This window comes from Mauremys mutica, chromosome 9, assembly GCF_020497125.1.
Source record: "Mauremys mutica isolate MM-2020 ecotype Southern chromosome 9, ASM2049712v1, whole genome shotgun sequence".
NCBI lineage: Eukaryota > Metazoa > Chordata > Testudines > Geoemydidae > Mauremys > Mauremys mutica.
Genome location: NC_059080.1, coordinates 91865717 through 91883081, shown reverse-complemented (window position 1 = coordinate 91883081; position 17365 = coordinate 91865717). Strand labels below are relative to the sequence as shown.

The 17365-nt window shown below is 42.9% G+C and overlaps 1 protein-coding gene across 2 annotated transcripts in view; it reads right to left on the bottom strand.

Moving 5' to 3' along the window:
* The window catches only part of NAALADL2 (N-acetylated alpha-linked acidic dipeptidase like 2), a 907975-nt gene that overhangs the window by 636087 nt on the left and 254523 nt on the right, over positions 1-17365 (bottom strand). The window lies entirely within an intron of this gene.

The following is a 17365-nucleotide window of genomic DNA, read 5'->3' as shown; positions in this document are numbered from 1 at the left end:
TGGAAGGAGGTTACTAGTGGAGTTTCTCAGGGATCGGTTTTGGGGCCAATCTTATTTAACCTTTTTATTACTGACCTTGGCACAAAAAGCAGGAATGTGCTAATAAAGTTTGCGGATGACATAAAGCTGGGAGGTATTGCTAACTCAGAGAAGGACCGGGATATCCTACAGGAAGATCTGGATGACCTTGTAAACTGGAGTAATAGTAATAGGATGAAATTTAATAGTGAAAAGTGCAAGGTCATGCATTTAGGGATTAATAACAAGAATTTTAGTTATAAATTGGGGACACATCAGTTGGAAGTAACAGAGGAGGCGAAGGACCTCGGAGTTTTGGTTGATCACAGGATGACTATGAGCCGCCAATGTGATATGGCCGTTAAAAAAGCTAATGCAGTTTTAGGATGCATCAGGCGAGGTATTTCCAGCAAAGATAAGGAGGTGTTAGTACTGTTATACAAGGCACTGGTGAGACCTCATCTGGAATACTGTGTGCAGTTCTGGTCTCCCATGTTTAAGAAGGATGAATTCAAACTGGAACAGGTTCAGAGACGGGCTACTAGGATGATTCGAGGAATGGAAAACCTGTCTATAAAAGGAGACTCAAAGAGCTTGGATTGTTTAGCCTAACCAAAAGAAGGTTGAGGGGGGATATGATTGCTCTTTATAAATATATCAGAGGGATTAATATTAGGGAGGGAGAGGAATTATTTAAGCTTAGTACCAATGTGGACACAAGAACAAATGGATGTAAACTGGAAACTAGGAAGTTTAGACTTGGAATTAGATGAAGGTTTCTAACCATTAGAGGAGTGAAGTTCTGGAACAGCCTTCCAAGGGGAGTAGTGGGGGCAAAAGACATATCTGGCTTTAAGACTAAGCTTGATAAGTTTATGGAGGGGATGGTATGATGGGATAACCGAATTTTGGCAATTAATTGGGCAATAGATCTTTGATTATCAGCAGGTAAGTATGCCCAGTGGTCTGTGATGGGATGTTAGATGGGATGGGATCTGAGTTACTACAGAGAATTCTTTCCTGGGTGCTGGCTGGTGAGTCTTGCCCACATGCTCAGGGTTTAACTGATCGCCATATTTGGGGTCGGAAAGGAATTTTCCTCCGGGGAAGATTGGCAGAGGCCCTGGAGATTTTTCGCCTTCCTCTGCAGCGTGTGGCACGGGTCACTTGCTGGAGGATTCTCTGCAGCTTGAGGTCTTCAAACCACAATTTGAGGACTTCAATAACTCAGACATAGGTTAGGGGTTTGTTATAGAAGTGGATGGGTGAGATTGTGTGGCCTGCTTTGTGCAGGAGGTCAGACTAGATGATCATAATGGTCCCTTCTGACCTTAAAGTCTATGAGTCTATGTGTTGAAGTGTTTTCCTGAACCAGAGCCTTAGTCAGGGGCGGCTCTAGGAATTTGGCCGCCCCAAGCACGGCAGCATGCTGCAGGGGGCGCGCTGCCGGTCCCGCGGCTCCGGGGGACCTCTTGCAGACGTGCCTGCGGAGTGTGCGCTGGGAGGGCGGCAGGTGGCTCCGGCTGACCTTCCGCAGTCATGCCTGCGGGAGGTCCACCCGAGCCGCGGGACCAGAGAACTCTCCGCAGTCATGCCTGCAGGAGGTCCGCTGGTCCCGCGGCTCCAGTGGACCTCCCGCAGGCATGACTGCGGAAGGTCTGCCGGAGCCGCCCGCCGCCCTGCCGGCAAAATGCCGCCCCAAGTGGGGTCTGGAGCCGGCCCTGGCCTTAGTGAATAAATTTCATTTGGAAAATGTCTTGTATATTGTTGATTGTGTGACTTGTCCATAACAATAAAAAACAGTATGCTTGAATTTCACATGACTGCTCTATATGGTGCATCTGTGCCGGTTTGAATATGGTATGGAATTTTTTATTTTGTTTTCTGTAAATCACAGACCTCTTCCAAAGCTTCCCATAAACAACAGGCTAAATGAAAACATAGCTGGGGCAAGGATCTTTTAGTTTTGCTTTTTATTGAACAGGAAGTTAAATTTTCAAACAAACGGTCAGCACAGCAGCACGTAAAGGCAACACATTTTTTTTAGGTATTCGTCAGTACTAAGTGCAATTCAAACTTTTGAAGTTTAATGGCAATTAAGATGTTGGCAGAACAACCTAGTGTTCCTACAGTTGTACCACTAGTTAATCTGACAAAGGCTTTTCAAATTGGTTCTAACTAGAGATGAGCTGAAGAAGCCCCAAAATTCAAATCCCAGTCTGTGTTTTGAACACTTCAAAAAGAGTGGTGGGCACCCTGCAGCCCACATGTGGACCTTCAGGGTAATCCGCTGGCAGGCCACCAGACAGTTCCCTGCAGCCTGCACCACTTCCCGCAGCCAGGAACGGCGAACCGTGGCCACTGGGAGCTGTGAGTGGCCGTGCAAATGTAAACAAACTGTCTGGTGGCCAGCCAGCGGATTACCCTGATGGGCCGCAGGTTGCTCACCACTGCTTCAAAAGTTTTGCTGTGTCAAAGACAGGGTTTTGGCATTTTTTTCCACAACATAAGCATTTACACAGTTCTTGTAGTATTCTGCTTTATGACACTAAATATTAACTTATTAGTATGTCCTTGTTTAATTTAGAATTAGGAAAGTCTTGTCAAAAATCACATGACCTTAAAAACCACAGTTGGACATAGCACTATCATCTAATGGACAGAGTATGATTTGTGGCAGAGCTATTCTGGTGTTCTCTGTAGGTTTGCAGGAAGTTGGGAGGACACGAATGGTACCTGGAATGTCATAGAAGGGTAGGATGGGATTTTTTTTCCCTCTTCATCAGTGTATGTGGATAGGATGTATATTGGGGATAGGAGTTTTGCAGAATAGTTCTTGCATCGATGTACCCATATTTTCAGTGTTATTTTTAAAATTACAAATGTTTCATTTCCCCTCTGTTATCCCTTACAAGGACCTGACAACTAGGGAATGATGGTGGTGGTGGTGGTGGTGGGGGAGAAATATATATATATATATATATATATATATATATATATATATATATATATATATATACACACACACACACACACCCACACCTGTGTGTATATATACGTGTGTGTGTGTATATATCTATATATAGATATAGATTAGATACACACACACATATATAGACACATATATATCTATATCTATAGATATATAGATATATATATATCAAAAATTTCAACAAATCAAAATTTTTAAGAAAATGAGGTGGAAAACTCAAATAAATCCTTTTTTTTTAAAATTATGTATTTATTTATTTATTTTTGGTTGTTGTTCTAAACAGCTCTAAGTAAGAGGCACCTTCCAAACACATTGGATTGTCTGAAAATCTGATCTTAAGTGTGATCAAGCACCTTAAAACTTGTCCATGTACCTTCTAAGTAAACAGTTTACTGCCAAATTGTGGGACAGATTATTCAATGAGAATTCTTAAAACATAAGCGTTACTACGACTATAATTTCCAGGAGAATGAAATAAATCTTCATTTTGTGAAAGTGTGTTATTCATGTTTCTCTTTACATCTAAAAAGGGATCATTAACATTTAAATTAAAAAAAAATTATACGCCTAAGAATGAATAACTCACAAAGCAGGAAATAGTATCTAGCATCCAGCAAATTGCTCCCAATTATGACATGTCAGATTTGTTATTCAGGCAGCACTGATAAGACTTGGTGCAATATCATGTACACAGAAGTGACATGATTCACAAGCAGAAAGACACCCAGAGTGCACTTACAACAGTCACTGGTGCAGTTCTGCATGGGGGGGAGTGGAGTTGTTGAAATTTCAGCTATCCTCTTACATCAGCAAGCAGAAGACTCAATTAACCATAAATGATGGGCCCTCATGTATCACTGTATTGTTCAAGTGACATTGGTGTTATGCAACAGTAGCTACACAAAGAACAAAACACGCCCTTTCAGTCTGGAATTCCATTTCATTTCAATTTAAGGAAATCTCCAAAAAGAAAGAACAAAAGTGAAGTCCCCTCGAGAGGGTCTAACCCAAACTCTAATACAGTCAATGGGAGTCTTTCCATTGACTTCAGTGGGCTTTGGATCAGGCCTAGAGAAAAGCCGTTTTGTTCTCAGAGTTACTAATGAATTCTATACAGTAGGGTGACCAGATGTCCCGATTTTATAGGGACAGTCCCAATATTCGGGGCTTTTTCTTATATAGGCGCCTATTACCCCCCACACTGTCCCGATTTTTCATACTTGCTATCTGGGCACCTTAGTATACAGGGAGCATTCTGTGACATTTAAAATGTGCAGTAGACAGACATCACCATTTCATAGCTACATTCACCACTATTAGGACAACATATGTTACTTCAGGACCAAGTTTTAGAAAATGTAAATAAAGTTTATGTTCCATCATGCATTTGCCCTTCTTCAGAAAGCTCGGTGCAGACCTGGCATTGAGTGTAGCTCCACAACATTATTACTGGTATCACAATAGCATCTAGACAAGACACCAACCACGACTGAGCCCCTATTGTGTTAGTCGCTATACAAACACATAGTAAGAGACAATCCTTGCCAAGGATAGCTTATAACCTACACAGACAAGACAGGCAAAGATTTTTTTTTTTTAAATAAGGGCTACAGAACAGTTCTTGGGTTTTGTGTGTGTGTGTGCTCCTACCTACAATCTTACACTTACATTGTTACCTCAAAGCACCGTGGGCAAGATAAGAGTTGTATGCCAAGTGGAACCAGGTTCATAATGACAAGCATTTTATCTTTATGGTTTTCTTAATGCATAAGAACCATATAAGCTGATTTTGATTGTAATCAATCAGTTTATGAAGTTTGTGGCTCTTCCTTAAAAGACAACAAAGCCTGCCCACGGCAATCCATTTCCTAATTTCTGACCCACCTATGGCAAAATAAGCCACGGTAGAGAAGTTTCACAAATGTATTGTTAAAACAGGCAAACCATCACCACATCATAAATTAAATGAACTGTCTCAGCCTTCAAACATCAGGTATCTGCCATGACCCAATACAGGGAAAGAAATGTTCATGGGTCAGGCTGAATTTCCCTTCCTCTCTGTTACTCTCCCACCCCATCTCTCGGTGAAATTAATGTTGGTGAAATGATGACAAGCTGAAGACTGAGCGCTGTTTATTCATGAAAAAAGTAGAGTGGAAACACCAGTGGAAGCCTCTGCCAATCTGCTTCCAGGGAGCTGCTGAAACGGTGAAATAATAATCTAGCCCCTGTACCAATGCAGCCCTAACTCAATTCAATGCCGCTTCGCTAGGTCACCAACCAGTGCTGAGATGGATAACCAAGGTAAAAGAAAATAAAGGTAGTTAAGCTCTGGAATCAAATGTTAATTCTGAATTCTTATTTTCTAATTCCTTCCTGTTCAATGTGCAAACTAAAAATCTTTTTGAATGAAATAATTTAAATAGAATTGCAAAAGTACCATAATATGACTAACACCATTAATTATTTTTGCATTGATATGGTACCTTTCATCTGAGACTATTATAGCTGTGACGGGGTGCCCCGCCCCACACTGGGTCTCAGGGGTTAATAGAGCCCTAGGGAGACTGTGCAGGAGGCAGCCAATCAGAAAAGGGCTGCGAAGAGCAGCCAACCAGGGCAAGGCAGGCCCATATAAGGGGCTGCAGAGCAGAGCAGTCACTCTATATTTTTTCCCCAGTCACTCCCTGGAGCTTGAGGAGGACTGGCTGCCTTGCAGGCCGCAAGCACCCTGGATAGAGTAGTGCTGCAGGCAGCGACCTGGGGAGCTAAAGGCAGCTCCTGGAGGGCTGCAAGGATCTGCAGGCTGAGGCCAGGGCAAAGAGGATGCGGGGGCCAAGGGGAAGTGGCCCAAGGAAATGTACTGAAGAGACGGAGCAAGCACCACAAGCAGCAGCCTTCTACAGGGTCCCTGGGCCGGGACCCGGAGTAGTGGGTGGGCTTGAGTCCCCCGCACACACCTCGCCACTGAGGAAGTGGGCCAGACAGCAGACTGCAGGTCCCCTGGAACGGGTAAGCACAGAGTGTGGCACAGCCGGAGGACTGTGTCCTGAAGAGGATGCCACATGCCTTGGAGTGATGTGGATCCTGGAGCAGAAGTGATCGCGGCAAGAATCCACAGAAGAGAGGGCGCTGGCGAGCAAAGCTAATCCCCGGGACAGCCAGCAGGAGGCACCACAGTGGTGAGTGGCACCCAGTCTCACATATGGCTTTAGAAATACTTCTGACATATAACATCAGATACACAGACAGATAAATTGAGGCACAGAGGGGTTAAGTGACATGCCCAGGGGCCACAGAGTGAGTCAGTGGCAGAGACAAGAATGAACCCAGGAGTCTTGACTCCCATGTCCCTTGCTCTAACCGCTAAACAATAATCCTTCCCTAAAATACAGTAGCTTCAGTTCTTTCACACTCTGCAATTAAGGGTATGTCTACACTGCAATTAGATACTGATGCCTGGCCTGGGTCAATTGACTCGGGTTCCCAGAGCTTGGGCTAAGGGGCTGTTTAATTGTGGTATAGACACTTGGGCTCAAGCTGGACCCCTGAGGGTCCCAGAGCTCAGGTTCTAGCCTAACATCTACACCGCAGTTCAACAGGCCCCTTAGCCTGATCCCACGAGCTCAAGTCAGCTGACCCAGACCAGCTCTGGATGTCTAACTGCAGTGTAGATGTACCCTAAGGTACAGCAAGTAGTAGCAAGTCTCAGAACCTGGGTCAATGGATACAGGCTTGTGGGACTTGGGCTACCATGCTAAAAATAGCTGTGTAGACTGTGTGCCTCTTGCTGGAGCTCGGGTTCTGAAGCTGCTCACCCCTGTCCACAGGCTTCAGAGTCTAAGCCACAACATCTACCTGCTATTTTTAGCAAAGTACCCTGAACCACTCAAATCTGAGCCTGTCAACCCGGGCTCTGAGATGCACTGCCATGGGCTGCCTAGACATCCTCTTCGACTGATGAGCAAGGTTTTTTGGTTTTAATTTTTTTATTATTTGTTCCTAAATGTACTTGAAACACCAAGTGTCACCCCGCAATGAATTACTGTGGCCACGGTGTAGGACTGGGCCCTAAACCTCCAATGAAAGGAATCTCAACATTAAGCCTTGCTATCATCTTCAATATTCTATTATGTATAAGCCATTGTTTAAACACTTACAACCCTTTGGGAACCTCTGCGTGACAAAGACATGCAAAGAACAGGATTTCACTGAGGACATTAGTTTTGCCCAGTGACTATGCCTAATAACAGCAAGGTTTTATAAGTAGCAAGTTCTTAACAAAACCAAGCAAAGAACTAGATTACCATAAATCGTTCTGAAAACTAACCACCGCAGAAATAACTTGTATTTTGCAGTTAACCGCACAAGTAATTTGACTCAATTTATATCTTTTGGTTGATACAGTAAACACAATTCAACACCAACATAATAATTGACTTTTTAAAAAGTCTATTACTAGCAAAACAAACCATATAATTACATATTTATGCTAGTTACTGCTAGACAATGGAACATAGGAACAGCATACTAATGCAAATGGAGCACAGGTGGTTAGCCAGATAAGAGCAATGCCCTGTATTATAATAGGGTAACTGTGTCTTACTTTTTAAGATTTTAAGATACCGGCCATTGTGTCTCTGACAAAAGATGAAGTCTCATGTTGAATGAGCCTGTCATTTTCAGTGAATTTCCATATCATGTCAGCAGTGACAGTGCAATATAGATGCTCCTGACAGGCACTTTGGTGGAATTGTAGAAGGAAATTTAATCAGCAAGAGGTGAACTGTTTGTATACAGGAACCAAACAACACAGCAAGAGACCCAGAAGTAAGGTTTGCTATAAAATGTGGTTCATTCATTTTTTCAAGGTGGACTTCAATTTGGAATGATAAGCTAGTTTATATCACATTTTCCGGTTGGTTGTCTTACTTGTTGGTTAATTTTATAACAACCTAGAATCCAAAATTAGTTTTGATTTCTGAAAACTAAGACCTCCTGTGTCAAAACTTAGAAGTGCTGTCCACATGAAGATGGATACATGTTCCTCTTTGCTTTGGATTTAAAAACTACCTAAAAATTAAAAGATAGAAGCTTTGGGGACAGAAGCTTTGGGGACACAAACTTGGTATGTGAAATACAAGAGGTAAGTCATATTATGATGATATATAAAATGGCTAATATGATAACACTTGAGTTTAATAACACAATATACAGATTCATTGTCCCAAGAGACTCAATAAATCAGCCAAACACTGTTCAAAATTATTCATCTTTGATATACTCCCTTGCCACCTGAGCTTTGCTGAAGCCACAGCATCACTGAGTGCATCTGAAAACATCAATTACTCTTGCATGAAATTGAACTTTATGAAGAATAGGAAGTTACTGATGATCTTCAAATTCTGCAGCATAATGTAAATGTTTATCTTTCTACTTGGCATAATATAAACATTTATATACTAGTAATTTAGAATAGTTGAAATAGCTGCAGGGTTTACAAACAATGACTGCACGATAAAGTAACATTTTAAACACCGCTCTTTTCAAACATATCTTAGCACTGTGATATGCAGTTTTAACACTCCTATTACAGTATTCCTCCCTCAGATTTGTATCTTTACAACAGATGTGCATATTTAAAGAATCAAATGCTAACTTTCCAAAACAGATATTGAAAGGAAAATAAAAACTAATGTAGAAGGAGAAGCATAGCCAATGCTGACCTTTTAGCCACTAGAAAATATGAACTGCACAAGTCAGGAAATTGCACTAGGAAAAAAATATTGTCTAAAAGCAGTGCTCGTCAAGCAAAAAGGAATACAACTGTATAGATTTCTTATTCTTTAAGAAATGTTAGTGAAGATCAATTGAGAATTCTTAACTAAAATGTGATTTCCTGAAGAAGAGTTGACAATTCTTAAACTTCAATTGCTGGATAGATTCCTTTAGACAAACGCGTCTGAACATAACTCCAGACAGACAGCTCCACACAGATATATAGGAGATGCTTCTACTATGTAAAAAGCACAAAAATATTATTTCCCATGTGCACATGTTGCAAGGACAAGTCAATATGGCTATATAGGGCCCAATTTTGCATCCACTGAAGTCAAGACTAAGCTTCCATTGATTTCAGTGGTAAAGGATCATGACCATACTCTACTTCATGTGTGTTTGAAACTCCCAAAAATCTACATGCAACTCAATGGCTGTTTAAGGATTACAGAATTTTCTGGACCCATCTAACTAAAAATCTAACTAAAAATCACAGCTTTGACAGCAACATATTTCATGGATACTCTTCATTTACTATTTAAACTGCTACGGAAAACAGTTGTGGACTGAGCGGTAACATTTAATGGACTGAAAACTAGTTAAGGGGTAGAAAACAAAGAACAGAAGGGAACAGTATGTTTTCAGCATGGAGTGAAGTAGGTGCCTCAAAGACTGATCAGAAGTCAGCGCAGATAATTGCAAGGACAGTGATTGCTACCATACACACAAAAAAGCTCACTGCTAGAGCAACCTAGGGCTGAGGTAAACACATATTTTCCAGGGATCATACACAAATTTTAATGTTTTTCATTCTCACCTGCAATTTTTCTTAAAAGCAAAAGGCAGCTTGTGCAGACCGCACGGTATCATTTTCACGAGTTGATTTTGACTCATGGTGGCCAAGAAGAGAAAACAGTGCACAGGATCCTGTGCAAACATCTAAGAGCGAATAGGGATTTTGTTTGGGAAAGCTAATTCAGTGGCACTTTTGCTACTAGCTCCTTGCTTTATGTACCCTTCGTCACACTTCTTTTTCTTAAACACAGATTTTGTCCTTTTTGTCTGAATAACTTTTTTTGTGTGTGCACGCACGCTTGGGTGCCCTTAGAGGCACAGTAATAATGAGTTTGACATACACACACAAGATGAAATGGTTTTACTGAACAGCAAGGGGGGAAAACGTACTTAACCTTCTCCATACCCTTTGACAAAAAGAGAAATTCAGCCAACTCCTCTGGGTAATGGAACTTACTCTTATAATAGAAAGGAACCATGATGGGTAGAACAGATTGAATCTAATGGGAAAAAATTGACTCAGTAAAAAGGTCCTGTTAAGATGCGTATGACTGCAGTGAGGCAAAAGTTTAAGAAGTTGGCTTTGGTTCCAAATTTTATCCAAACACTGGCATTTGTGTACTGGATTGGAAAGCTCCTGCAAAGAAACTCTGTCATAAGATTGTATGTATCTGTCTACTTATCAGCATGTCAAAAATACAACAGAAAACCACCTTTTCAGCTACATAAAAACAAAACAAAAAAAATGGCCATATTGGGTCAAAACCTATGGTCCATCTAGCCCAGTATCCTGTCTTCTGACAGTAGCCACTGCCAGATGCTTCAGAGGGAATTAACCGAACAGGGCAATTCTGAGTGAGCCATCCCCTGTCATCTAGTCCCAGCTTCAGGCAGTCGGAGGTTTAGGCTCATCAGGAGCATTGGGTAGGGTTTTTACATAGTTTTACTTACGTTGTTTTATGTCTTGGCTAATAGCCATTGATGGACCTATTCTCCATGAACTTATCGAATATTTTTTGAATCCTGTTATACTTTTGTCCTTCACAACATCCAACAAAAATGAGTCCCACAGGTTGAAAGCGTGTTGTGTGAAGAAGTACTTGCTTCTGTTTGTTTTAAACCTGCTGCTTATTAATTTCATGGGTTGACCCCTAGCTCTTGTATTATGTGAAGGGGTAATAACATTTCCCTATACCACTCATGATTTTATAGACCTCTATCATATTCCCCTTTAGTCATTTCTTTTCTAAGATGAACAGTCCCAGTCTTTTCAGTCTCTCCTCACACAGAAGCTGTTCCACATCCCTAATCATTTTTGTTGGCCTTCTCTGCACCGTTTCCAATTCTAATGTATCTTTTTTTAAATAGGGTGACCAGAAATGCGCACATGTACCATGGATTTATATAGTGGCAATATGGTATTTTCTGTCTTACCTTTCCAAATGGTGCCTAGCATTCTATTAGCTTTTTTGACTGCCACTGCACACTGGGCAGATGTTTTCAGAGAACTACCCACAATGACTCCAATATCTTTTTCTAGAGTGGTAGCAGCTAATTTCGACCCCAATATTTTGTATGCATAATTGGGATTATGTTTTCCAATGTGCATTAGTTCGCATTTATCATAATTGAATTTCATCTGCCATTTGGTTGCCTGGTCAGATCCCTGTGAGAGCTGTTTGTAATTCTTTGCAGTCAGCTTTGGACTTAGCTATACATTGTATCTGAACAAGAAAGAATGAAGACCAGTGAACATGAAAAATATTGGATGGCAAGGGATACAAAAGAGGCAGACCAATTTTTTTGAAACTCTACAAATTTTAAAGTTTCGGATCCTATTTGGTCCAAACTGGATTGCCCACCATTAACTACAGGTATCCAGTTCCGATTTAAGTTCCTGCATAATTGAAATGCATGGGAAATAATCAATATTCATGGGCTTGATTCACTAGCAACTGTGTTGCTTTTCCTGGGCCACTTAATTCCCTGAAAAAAAGAAGCCCCATTCACAGACCACGGCACGCTGAAGACTCTTATTAGCTTGGTCCTGAGGCAGTTTCAATTACTGAAGACTGGTACAAAATTAAGTGACGAATTAAGTCTGAGCCCAAGTTCATCAAATGTCTTTAAACAAACATCTGTTTCTGAAATCACAGCAAAAGGACATTTCATTTCATTAAAGAATCATTTTAGAATTATGAAGGTGGGGTTTTTTTGTTTAATTTAAATTAAAAAGGTATCAATTCACATCATCTGGAGCTGACATCAAGCCGCAGAATGAATGATCTAATTCTCCTTGGCTCAATAGCACACTTTAGTCAAAGATAGGCTCTGCTGGACCTTACTCTAGGAAGTAATGATAGTACAAGCTGCAAAATTAGGACATAAACAATTTTGTTGAGCTTAATAATGTCTTTTGCTGTCTACATTCCAGAGAAGGCAATAAACAGGAACAAAGTTAAAATGACCTCTTCTCATTACATAAATAAAATAAACAAAAGTAACCTGGGGCTACACATGTGCTGTCATGGAGCCTGCTCCAGATTTTAGATCCAAACAATTTTCCCCCCTTGTTCTGCATCTTGCTTTTGGCTAAATCTACAGGACATGCCTCTTCCACCCCATGCCATGCCCAGTTAAGGAAGCGGACAACAGAAGGACTAATCCGATTATTCTCCGTGAACATGCTGCCAGCTCCATGGGTTTCAAGTATAATCACAAGCAGTTGTTATAAAAAAGGTGGGGAGAGCAGCAGGGGTGGTGGGGTTTATTTTAATTTGAATGTAGTACTAGAAAAAGATGCCAGATTGAAAGGCCTGAAAACTGAGATGCTGTGTTTAGCCACAGAACAGGTACAGAAAGGATAGCAATAAATGGTTTACATTCTATGTCCATACAATGCAAGGCAATATACCAAGATATGTTGCTGATTTTTAAGATGTTTGCTTAGACCTGCAAGGAGATCTCCAACGCCACTGCATGTAGGTCAAAGAGTTTTCATGTATTAATGAATTTTAGCCATTACAGACCTAGAATGGAATGCTGAATGTTTAGAATGTATAATTTTACATGCATCTTTGGTGTGCAAGGACTTTGCAAACAAGTAAGGGACAGGAACCGATCCACAAGAGGTACAAGTGGTATTTTAAAAACAGACAAAACTTGTAAACAATAAGACTGTGTGGGCCTCTCCCTGGGCTTGCTGTATGTCCAACTCTCTCTAGGCCTTTCCTCTACTCTCTAGCAACCAGTGCAAAAATTTTCTTCTCTCTTCCTGCAACCCTCCTCCTTGTATTTTAAGGTGCAGCAGAGTCACACTCCGAGTCTATAACCACTAGGTGCTGGATTTCAGGTTCTATAGTTAAATCTCTCTCTTTTCCCACCATTTAAAAAAAATTGTAATATTGCTTTCTTAATGATTCCCAATTTTCCTGATGCTTTTACCAGGTATTTAAGGGTAACTTTTGTCATTTAAAACCCCCCTTGCACATTTCACACGGCCTTTTCTTTGTGTTTATAGAGACCAAGTTACTGTTTAAGCCACAGTATCTGATAAGTATTTGAGATAAAGCTACCTCACTCTTTTGCTCAGGTTCTTGCTGTATGTCAGCATTTCCAATTAGGGCATCATCATGAAATCCTTTCCCCATTGTTTCTTTTGTCCAGACTTCCTGACACTCCCCTCTTAGTTCATTATTTAATTTTAAATTCCTACTGAAAGGAATCTGCCATTTTGTAATTTTTACAGCATTTTTTGCTACTTTGTCTGCCACCCTCATTTTTTGCTGTCCCAACATGCTGTGGGATCCATGCTATTTCAATTGTTTACTCCCATCTGCACCAATTCTGTTGTTAGTAACAATATTTCACATTAATTATATCATGAGAGTGAATCTGACAAGATGACAACGGAGGTAGGTCGCACATCCAGTATCTAGTACAGAGGTGGGCAAACTTTTTGGCTCGAGGGCCACATCGGCATTGCGAAACTGTAGGGGGGCCAGCACTCTGGCCCGCCCCCTATCTGCCCCCTCCCACTTCCTGACCCCAACTGCCCCCCTCAGAACCCTCGACCCATCCAACCCCCCTGCTCCCTGTCCCCTATCCACACCCTCGTCCCTAACTGCCCCCCGGGATCACACTCCCTATCCAACACCCCCACTCCCTGTTCCCTGACTGCCCTGACTCCTATCCTAGGGTGACCAGATGTCCCGATTTTATAGGGACAGTCCCGATTTTGGGGGCTTTTTCTTATATAGGCACCTATTACCTCCCACCCCCATCCTGATTTTTCACACTTGCCTTCTGGTCACCCTACCCTATCCACACCCCCGCCCCCTGACAGCCTCCCCTCCCCCCCAGGATTCCCACACCTATCCAGACCCCCTGTTCCCCATCCCCTCACTGCCCCCCCGAGAACCTCCGCCCCATCCAACCAACCCCTGACTGTCCCCAGGGACGCCCTGCCCCTTAGCCAACCGCCCCTCCCCCCCAAACCCTTACCATGCTGCTCAGAGCAGCAGGAGCTTGCAGCCATGCCGCCCACGCTGCCCGGCAGGAGAGGCGGGGCCAGAGTGCTGACGGCGTGGGCCAGGAGCTCAGGGGCTGGGCAGGATGTTCCTGAGGGCCACATAGTTTGCCCACCTCTGATCTAGTACACCACCACCAGTATCTCTGCTAGTTTGTCTATCATAATGGCAACAAAATGTGCTTGCCTACTGTATTTCTTTATTCCAAGTGTTGGGATACAGAATGCTGCCTCCACTCTCCCTATTTTCTCATCTTTAGATCCATCCACAAATATTTGGCAACGCTTGCCCTGTTTATCACACATATATTGAGTTGCTATTTTTAATACATTTAGTTCTCCTTTCCAATTTTAATGTCATTATATAATTCCACATTTATCTCAGGGAGACGGGTGATTCTCCACCCATAATGCATTTTCCCATGACTGCATCTGCTAATATCTTTTAGGTCTTTCTTTTCTCTTAGTTGCTTTGTCCGTACTTCAGTCCTATTAACAAGGCATTTTTGGTCCTGTCCATGTTGTCCACTGAATTCCCAGCATTCTTCATATATTTGTTTAGTGTTGCCAGCTTCCCTGTCTCTTATGACTTAACCAGAAGGTTAAGTCCAAAAATTTCATTCTCAATGCTACAGGCATTTCACCTGCAACTATTAGCATTACATGCAAAGGGGTCATGATGAACACACCACATGCAATGCATAATGGACTTGGATTGAGTCTAGCTTCCTCAGATTCATTTTTGATGCTGAACTAAATGCTTGGCATCCATACTTCAATAATTAGTCTTATTATTTCTTCATGAAGTATTACCATTGCTTTCTTACTCATGCTTCAGGTGGCTTTGCGAACAGGGGCTGCTAACAGGGAGTTTCGCAAGGGAGTTCTCCAGGTGAAGGAGGAGCTAATCCAGCATCTGTGGGGTAAGTGACTGTCTGTAGTGTGTGTTTGTTTGTGTTTGGGGGTTACTTGCTGTGTGCTGAGCTTGTGTTTGTCAGTCTGTTTGTTTGTTTGGTTGTTTGAGGGACCGTGTGCTCTGGCTGGCAGTTGGAGGCAGGTTTGAAAGCTCGAAGCCTCTGGTAATTGGCTGAGCCTTAATCAGTGGGCGGGGCATTCACTCAGGCCAGGCCAGGGCTTTATAAAGCCGCGCACAAGCGACCAGGGAGCTTTGCGAACAGGGGCTGCTAACAGGGAGTTTCGCAAGGGAGTTCTCCAGGTGAAGGAGGAGCTAATCCAGCATCTGTGGGGTAAGTGACTGTCTGTAGTGTGTGTTTGTTTGTGTTTGGGGGTTACTTGCTGTGTGCTGAGCTTGTGTTTGTCAGTCTGTTTGTTTGTTTGGTTGTTTGAGGGACCGTGTGCTCTGGCTGGCAGTTGGAGGCAGGTTTGAAAGCTCGAAGCCTCTGGTAATTGGCTGAGCCTTAATCAGTGGGCGGGGCATTCACTCAGGCCAGGCCAGGGCTTTATAAAGCCGCGCACAAGCGACCAGGGAGCTTTGCGAACAGGGGCTGCTAACAGGGAGTTTCGCAAGGGACTTTAGAAGGGGAGTGGGAAGGGAGCGGGAGTCCCTCGCCGGCCATAACCCCTTCCCTGTAGCCCCCCCTAAAATCCTAAAACCTATAAACCAAACTACATTCCAAAACTACTTTCTGTAAACCAGCCTTTCACTAAATAGGAGACAATGCAGGCAGAAGCCCAGCAGCAGAGTGGGGGCTATCCAGTTTATTGCACTGAGTGTAGCATGTATGATTACCTGCCCTGTGGGCGGGTTGCGTATGTGTGCAGTCGGTGCAAGGAGCTCCTGGCCCTCAGAGACCATGTACAGACTTTGGAGGCCAGGGTGGCAGAACTGGAGGAGCTGAGAGAGGCAGAGAGGTATGTTGATGAGGCTTTCCGGGACACTGTAGAATTGTCCCACCTCCGCTTAGACAGCACCTGTGCTGTTGAGGAGGAAGAAGGGCCCAGGGAAGTAGAGCAGGCAATGGGAGCAGAGGGAAACCTTCCCGTAGTTGGGACCCTCCTTCCAGATGGTGCTGGGGTTGCCTCTCGCACTGAGGTTGCCTCTCCTGGGGAGGGAACTCCAGTTTCTAGGAAAAGGCAGGTGTTAGTAATGGGAGATTCGATTATTAGAAATGTAGATAGCTGGGTCTGTGATGACCGGGAGAACCGTATGGTGACTTGCCTGCCTGGTGCGAAGGTTGCGGATCTCTCGAGGCATCTAGATAGACTTATGTGTAGTGCTGGGGAGGAGCCGGTGGTCGTGGTACATGTAGGTACCAATGACATAGGGAAGGGTAGGAGAGATGTCCTGGAAGCCAAATTTAGGCTGCTAGGGAAGAGACTGAAATCCAGGACCTCTATGGTGGCATTTTCAGAAATGCTCCCAGTTCCACGCGCAGGGCCAGGTAGGCAGGCAGAGCTTCAGAGTCTCAATGCGTGGATGAGACGATGGTGTAGAGAGGAGGGGTTCACGTTCATTAGGAACTGGGGAAACTTCTGGGATGGGAGGAGCCTATACAGGAGAGATGGGCTCCACCTAAACCAAAGTGGAACCAGACTGCTGGCGCTAAACATTAAAAAGGTTGTAGAGCAGTTTTTAAACTAGGTGATGGGGGAAAGCCGACTGCTGCAGAGAAGCGTGTGGATCGGACACAGACTTCTCTTAGGGGAGAGTCTGATGATAGAGAATCTCCAGGAGCAGAGGAATGAGAAATATAATGTAAGGGCCGGATCAGATGATGAACAGTCACATAAAAAAGAATCTGGCACATCAGAAAAAGGCAGGCTAATAAACAGGGACAAGTTTTTAAAGTGCTTGTACACAAATGCCAGAAGTCTAAATAATAAGATGGGTGAACTAGAGTGCCTTGTGATAAAGGAGGATATTGATATAATAAGTGTAGATTCAAATGAAGTAAAAATCTTAAGCGAATCCACAGGTTCCATAGAGTCTCTATGGATAGAAATTTCATGCTCTAGTAAAAATATAACATTAGAACATTTCACTTCAGGACGAAATGCAGAGATAAAATTTCTCGATACTTTAAATGACTGCTTCATGGAGCAGCTGGTACGGGAACCCACAAGGGGCGAGGCGACTCTAGATTTAATCCTGAGTGGAGCGCAGGAGCTGGTACAAGATAACTATCAGGGTTAGTTAGACAAAAGTTGAAAGGTACATTGACTAAAGTGAAATCCCTGCAAGTTGCGTGGGCCCTTTTTAAAGACACCATAATAGAGGCCCAACTTCAATGTAT